Source organism: Azolla caroliniana, unplaced genomic scaffold, assembly GCF_043228905.1.
Source record: "Azolla caroliniana isolate FFs.n. ecotype wild unplaced genomic scaffold, voAzoCaro1.0.p SCAF_17, whole genome shotgun sequence".
NCBI classification, from domain to species: Eukaryota; Viridiplantae; Streptophyta; class Polypodiopsida; order Salviniales; family Salviniaceae; genus Azolla; species Azolla caroliniana.
The window spans coordinates 13,628,402-13,637,051 of NW_028230452.1; positions in this window are offsets into that span (position 1 = coordinate 13,628,402).

An 8,650-nucleotide genomic window follows, 5' to 3' on the forward strand; every position below is an offset into this window, starting at 1 on the left:
GTTTAACCTCCTTGTATCAAGAAGAATAGTTATTAATAAAGTACCTTTCTTGTGTTCATTTTGTCCATCTCCTAATCGTTAAGTGGTTAGCTCGCTAACCATAGGTTTCACTACTAAACCAAGCATCATCTTTCCTACCATTTTTAAATCTTTTTGGTGCCACAAAACACGAACCTACAATGATCACAAGGTGACGCGCCTTCGACTCTTAAGAGCCTCCTACCTTCATCTAAAAATGTGAGGGTCTAACCAAGGGTGGACTGACATCTTTAAACCCCGCACCACACCACAAGTTGAAATGGCCCGAATTGACACGAACATAGACGCCACCACTTCCAACAATCCCACAAGATATTATGGTGGTTGGTTGACACATGGAATACTCCCAAATGTAAAGCATAGTCTCGGCCCACCAAGCAAGTGCACTTCCCGAAGCCACACCCAAGCAAGTAAGGACCCCTAAAAGGCATCAGAACCTCACATTTTTATAATATATATATATATATATATGAATAACATCTGAATCATTCGTAGCGTCATCTTCGGGATAGACCCAACTAATGTCAATAATTCAACCTCTTCCACCAATAGGAACTTTCAAGCAACTTTCAATCAACACGTACATGATATTGCCCAAGAACTTCGGGATATAGAGCAAGAAATTGAGTTATGGACACATCAATTCACTAAAAACGAGCCCCCCTGGTCATTAATGTAAGTAATAGAGGTGGCTCAAGACATTACAAAACCTCTCATGATACATGGGTCATACTCACATACCCTCTCTAGTACAACTAGCAGCAACCCACACTTGGGGCAAGCTCGAGAATCACCTCACCCATGGAGCCAAGATGCTAACTTAGCAATACCACAACAACCTCTCCCACCTCCTAACATTGAGCTAATAGTTGCACTCCAATCTATCCAGACTTTAGTGTCGTTGCTGGAATGAGATGACTACGGCCAAAGGGCCAAGAAACCCCACAAAGGATAGTGGGAAAAGCACTTTCTCGGATTTTAGACATGCTTATGACCATGTCGAACACTTCAAGAAGATCCATCGAGCATACGAACCAATCTCGAAAGCTACAAAAGTCGCAGCATTTGGCTTCACACTCGATGACCAAACTAGAATATGGTTATGAACCCTCGTTGATAACATTGAGATAGATTTCAATTATGTCATTGAGGACTTCTTGACAAATTTTGCTTGGCATGGAATCAAATGGAACCCGTTAGATCAGTTGTTCTCTCTCAAGCAAGATGCAAAGGAGACAGGTTGTTCACTATTATATACGCCACACCAAGAGCCTCCATAACATATGCAACACCAACGACAAAATGTCAGATGACAAGGTCATGAGCCGCTTCATCAATGGCCTCTATGATCGTACGCTACAGAATTTCCTCATAGCAAGGATGTGTAGATGATTCACTAAGGCATGTTCGGTGGTGACGACATTTGAGGACTCTATGACCAGACTTGAAGTGTCTACTCAAGCACCAACTAACAAATGCGATTGTACCCCCAAAACACGCAGGTGGAGTGATCACAAGCTTATGCCACAAGAGAAAACATTCCTTGTCCAACATGCCAAGGACACCATACATGGCACAAATGTCCTCTCTTGCACCAACACCCTCAATATTGTAAGTGTTGCAAAGTTTTCGTCATGAACGCATAAGAAAATTGTTGGGAAGCCCCCATTGAACTATTTGGGCAAGGTCCACTAATTGAACATCGAAGATCACCCCCTAGACTAGTTCGCTCGACATCCCTGGCTATCCTTCCACAACAACCACCCCTTCCTCAAATCATAACCCGATTAGCCAAACACGATAGAGATGACTGCATTTAGGTTGGGGGAGTGTAACTATGTACACTACTTATGAGGGGCAATATCATGACTCCGAAGTCATAGAGGAAGTTCTCTCACATTTCATCGATATTGAAGGCGATCAAATCCCACGAGGATTTCCAATAGGATACCGCAAAGGGGCAAGGAGACCTGAGTTGAAGTGCTTTAATTGCCAAGGACCGCACATGGTGTTGAAGATTCAATCTTGACATATCTGGCCTCAAGGTTCTAAATCATAACAATTGTAATAAGCAGAGTCCAAATTGGATGTCATCTATTCCCCTAAATCCCTCTTAAGAAATTCTTTTTTTTTTCTTACATTCCCAGATCTTCTTTTTTTTTCTTCAAAGATTTTCCTCATTAGTATTAAGAAAAACATGTGAATGCTACAGCTTAAGCTTATGTGCACAAAAGCTTACAATTTTCATGTACAATGATATACGATAATCCTAAGACCAAAGCTAGAACTTTGTAAAAGGTAATTTATTTTATTTTATTTTTTTGCATTCTGTCATGCTTCATTGAGGGTCCAAGGAAGTTGATAGTTCCATTGAGGCCCTTGAGTTGACTCAGAGAATAGGGGTAACTTTTTCTATAAGTGAAGGAGCTTCTTCTTTCTCTTGTTCATAGTCTCTAGTGAACCTTGCATGTTGTCATACTGGCCGCGGACTACTGCCATCAAGTTCTCCCATATCTCACGCAAGACATCTGAGAGACACTTATATGGTGCATCATAACGTCAGTTGCATCGACATTTCCATAATGCCCATAACGTTATTGTAGTCACTGTTTTCCATATCTGGGCAGATCACGCCTGCTTTCGAGGCTGTTGAAAGGGGCTGACCAATATCAATCTTCTATTATGTACCATCATTGCCTCTTGAACATCGTTTGCCTCATACAACATCAAACTGGAATGTAACACTCCCCACATTGCTTATCCCCATGGAAATAAGCAACCAACATTGATTGTTAAAAATAACGAAAGAACGTCATTCCATACATGTTGAGCCAAGGAACATGACCAAAGGGCATGATGCTTGGTAGTCTCTTGCGCTTCGTGGCAAAAGTTACATTGTTGAAGATTAGGTGTTACATTCCCTTTCAATGAGTGACCAACTAGTAAGGCCATATGCACTAATAGCCATCTGAAGAGAATAAATTTAGTTCGCCCCTTGAATGACCAAATCCATTTCCAATAGGTTTTCAAATCCAAAGTTGAGACCCCCCAAGTGGTCCAATGTTTCTGAGTTGCTGGTATCCTTGCATTTCGAGAAAGCAATAGTGCTCTTCCAAGTTTTACTAAGTATTGAAAGAAAGGAACCTTTATGATCTATGCCCCCAAGGAATGTGACCAAAAGCAACCCCCTGGGTCCCATGTTAATCTTGCAACCGGGTCTTTTGCATATAACCACAACATATAACACGTATGAGCAATTGAAGGATAAGGATCGAGCATCCATTTCTTTCCAAATTTAGCAACGACTCTAATTGGTGCACTTCGCCAATGTTGTAGATAACTGCACTCTAAGGTGTAAGGTTGTACTGTATGATTGTCTAGGACCTTAAAGTAAGAAGGGCACCCGTTAGGTGAAACTGCCTTGACAGCCACCAATGTGTCATTTATGAAGCATCCAAACCACATATGTTCCTTCATGGGTTGAAAGGTTGTAGAAAACGAAGAATGTGCTGCTGATATACTAGCGGTCATTATCTTGGCACCATGAACTAATTATAATTGTGCAAGACGATCTTCTTGTGACATTTGCTGAAAATGATTCCACATTCTTACAAATGCAGCAGGCCCATTATCCAATATTCCTCAGGCAAGTTCTTAGGCCCAACACTTTTCCTGCATTATCCCGAAATAAAGAATTGGCAAGAAGAGGTTGATTAAGTAGCGCATCCCACGTAGAAGCCTTGTCCTTAAGCAAGAATGACTTAATCACATCCCATGCCCTTATGATTCCTTGCAAAAATCTATTGGATGCAAGATCCCGCCTTAGTGATTGTACATCATTCAGGAATAACCATTTTAAAGAGGGTGACCAAACACCGCCCGTCTTAGGACTTAACTACATCAACTGATTTAGAAATATCTCTTTCCAAGATTCTGATCCTGGCAGCAATCCTCTAATCACAAACTTAGTCAAAAGGGCTCTTGACTACATTAAAGGGTCTATCAAACCCAAACCTCCATTGCTTTTAGGTTATATTAACACATTCCAAGCAACTTTGGCTACTGTTGGAGATCCTTGTTTTTCCCCCTAGAGGAAATTCTGGGTCAAACTTTGCACTTTCATTATTGCAAAACTAGAAAATAGCCAAACGGATGCTATAAACCACATTGAAGCCAGCAATACAGAGTTGGCTACAACAACCCAACCTGCAAAGGACAATTGTTGGGCATCCCAATGTATAAGGGCTTACCAAATCAATGTTTTCGATGTTTTGGATTTGGACATTTGGCAAAGAATTTCCCAAAACTTATTAAAGATATTGATAAGCATTTCCCTATCACAAATATAATGTCATCTCAAGATAGATCTGATGGTTGGACTGAGGTGGGGCGTAGGAAGACACCTTCACAAGTATATCATGATAAACCTCACCATGTGGCTAGTAATAGTCTAAAGGAATTTCCTCCCTTACAAAATAGGTATTCTACTCTGTATGTAGAACAAGACCGTCCAAATGAGGTGAATGTTTTAGACCACTCATCATCCCATCTTCCTCAACAGAGGCTTGACCCAGTTTCTTCCTCACAAAAAATGGATCTACATTCCATCCAGTTGCTTAAGTCCTTTCCGAGGTTAGTAGTAGGTCAACCACCCTTGAAAATTGTGGAGAATCAACAGTTGTCGTTACATCTGTTAATTTGGTTTCTTCTCAAAAATCAAAGCAAAAGGTTGTTTACACTCAACATATGTTGGGTGTAGAAATGCCTCAAAGTGTCACGAGGAGTGGAGCGAACCAACAGCTCCAAGTCTCTGGTAATTCAAATCTTGTCAATAATCTCTCAGGACAACTTTTTTCTGGGTCAACCAAACAGTGTAGACAAACTACCTTGTGCTGGATTTCAATTTACAGTTTCACAAGATTCTTTGACAACTCAAACCACTCAAAAGCAAGTTAAGGAACACACGGTGCATAAGTATGTAGGGAATTCTTGATTTTAAAAAGACAAGCAAGAGCTCAGGAGGATGCTCAGAAAGGTTGTCAGGAGGCTTTGTTTGAGAAAAGGACAACACTAAAACCTAAGTAATATGGACACCCTCCATTTTCTTTCCTAGAATGTTTTCGTAGAGTTAAAGGACTCTTACGATCAGATTTACACAGTTCTACTGTTGGTATTATTGATATTTTGTTTCTACTAGAGCACCACATGTGCATGGATAGGATTCAAAAATATGGTTCCATTTTACCAAGACGGTGGACTCATTTCTAGGTTCCTGCATTTGGCCCTAATGGCCGTCATGTTGGATTATGCATTGCTATTAGACAACAATTGGAGTCTAACATCGTGTCAACAGCTACTACTATGAATAAACGAGCACAATTCCTTATTTTAAAAAGAGGATCACAGAAGGTTGGCCTTATGAATCTTTATGCCTCTAATTCTGCGTCAGAAAGGGCAAATTTATGGTTATCTCTTTCTGATTATGTGGATTTAGCAGATTGTTGCTTAGTGGGAGGTGACTTCAATATGATTGAGGATGCCACTGATAGATTGGGAGGTGTAGATACTACTATTTCAGGACGGGAAGCTAAATGTTGGGATTATTTTTGTTTTGCCTTTGGGTTGCTTGATTTATGGAAGGTGCACTCGTTTTCACGCATACAAGGATCCCTTCAGTTCTCTCGATCATATGGGAGTGTGGTTGTTACAAATTTGTCTTCACTAGATAGATTTTATGCTAGTAGTGTATTTTGGGAGGCCGGTGGGTCCCTAGGAATTATTCTGGGTTCAGTTATCTTCGACCATGATCCTCTGAAGCTACATGTTACATTTACCAAGAGGTGATACTCCAAGAAATTGTGTATCCCTCCTTCATCCCAATCTAATGATAATCGCAAGATGTCAATCACTCAGATATGGTCCCGTTACAACTTTTCAAACAATTGTTTGCTTCAATATGGTTCATGCCATACTCAATACAAAGACTCTATTCACAAAAATAATTGCAACATTAGTTAATCATTGTAACTCAGAGATTGCCAACCTACGTCGTGCTCTTGCAGCAGTACAACAACTGTTGGAAAGGTATCCAGCTTCATCTATGTTACATTGTGACTTGCAACAAGTGAAAAGCGTTTTAAAAGATAAACAGGAGGAATGCTCAATGTTCTTCTACTAACGTAATGTTGCTCGTTGGTCACAAAGGCAAGGTCAGGTCAACAAAGAATTTTTTAATCAATTTAAACGGAAAAATAAACCTCTTTCTATTACCTCTTTGAAGCGGCTTGATGGATCCTACATATGAGATGAATCTGAGATGCAAGATATAGTCTCGGATTACTACCATCAGCGGTTGTGTGCAGAATCTTTTTCAGCAGATAGTCTTTACAAGAGACAAGTTGTTCTTGCAACTGTTCAACTAAAGGTTACATATTGTTAACTCTTAGGGCCAGACAATGGCCTAACACAGGGTGTCTACGGAAGACACTTCACCAAAGGGGTGTTACGGCAACAGGATTAGACTCAACGATTAATCCGACTTAATTAGGTTACTTAGCATGATCGTCTTTAATAATCACACACGTAAGATATAACAATGAATGCAGAACGGCAATTAACACAGAGAGATAACAACACTAAGCTTTATTAATTAACCGTTGTTCATTACATTGTATCCGGGCCTTTAAATAGGTTTCCGGTCTGTATTACAAAACGGTGCCATCCGCACCTGTTCGGGATCGGTCCGGATCCGGAACGGCATACCGATTCTGGTCCGTCCATCCACACTCATAGCTTACTTACAACCATTCCTACTAATTAAATAACTCCCCGTTTCACACTCTGGACTCCTTTGCCGGCCAGTAACACATGGCACGCCCGTGGGACAGTACCTTGTACGTCGAATCCACAACCGACCCTTGCTATTCTTCGTCCAAAATATCCAGAATGCTTTGTTCGAGAGTCTCCAATGGTTCATCTGGAATTGGTTGTTGTTGTTGTTGTTGCTGCTGCTATTGCTGCTCTGTTGATGTCTGCTGCGATGTGTCCGTTGGTGGCTGCTGCGGCTGCTACCGTCATCCGGGTGCGATGTTTGTTGTAACCAGAGGGAGTCCTCCGCTACTCTCCGGATTACGTTGGAAAACGAGCGATCCGCTCTAATTTCCTGCGCCGCTTGCTGGAAAGCCTCACGTCTCCTTTGCCTTTCGGCAAGGCGTCGAGTTCGATCTATAACCAGGTCATGCGTTGATCTAGTCATCCATCCGTGCCATCGTTCGCTGCAAAAACAGGAATCGTGGTCGCCAAAAATTGTGTTAACTCTTAGGGTCGGACAATGGCCTAACACAGGGTGTCTACGGAAGACACTTCACCAAAGGGGTGTTACAGCAACAGGATTAGACTCAACGATTAATCCGACTTAATTAGGTTACTTAGCATGATCGTCTTTAATAATCACATGCGTAAGATATAACAATGAATGCAGAACAACAATTAACACAGAGAGATAACAACACTAAGCTTTATTAATTAACCACTGTTCATTACATTGTATCCGGGCCTTTAAATAGGTTTCCGGTCTGTATTACAAAACGGTGCCATCCGCACCTGTTCGGGATCGGTCCGGATCCGGAACGGCATACCGATTCCGGTCCGTCCGTCCACACTCATAGCTTACTTACAACCATTCCTACTAATTAAATAACTCCCCGTTTCACACTCTGGACTCCTTTGCCGGCCGGTAACACATATGTAATGGCATCTCATTTATTGCAACCATTCACACCACAGGAGGTCTTTTCTGCAGCTAAATCCTTAGGAAAGTATGTCTGTTCGGGAAAAGATGGAATAGGAGTTGGTTTATATTTGCATTATTGGAATTTTCTGGGTCCCCTACTTACTAGAGCGGTTAATTTAATATTTTCAAGCGGTAGTATGCTTGCGGAATGGACAGAAGGAATCATATATATGATCCCTAAGTCGGATGCCCAGTGTGATGAAGTTGCCAAGTGGAGGCCAATAGCATTGCTTAATGATGTGTACAAGATTGTGGCAAAAACCATTGCTCTCAGACTAAGTTCAGTGTTGTCGTCTATTATTCATGACACTCAATCTGGCTTTTTGCAAGATAGAAGCATTTTTTATATCATCTTTTTGTTTTGGGAAATGGTTGCTTTAGCTCAACAAAATAAACAATAGCTTGCAATATTTTTGCTTGACTTTGAGAAGGCTTATGATAAAGTAGATTGGGACTTTCTTGAGGAAGTGCTGTCAAGATTAGGCTTTCCTGTTGCATGGATAAAAGGTGTCTCTGCCCTATATATGCATGCTTCTAGTCCCGTCTTGTTTGTTGGAGGATATGGGCCATTATTTACATTTCCAGATCTTCCTAAATTAGATGTGACGAATATTCAAACTTGAGATATCTTGTCTCAAATGTTCTAAATCGCATCAATGTAATAAGTATTGTTGGTGAACCTTATTTAAAATACTAAATTTCTGATTTTGGGTTATCTACTTCTCAAATTGGTACAAGGACAATCTTTCCCTTTGCATCATCATAAGTCTCACACGGAAAATTGTCTCTTAACACTTTAAACCCCTTTCCTTGCCACCA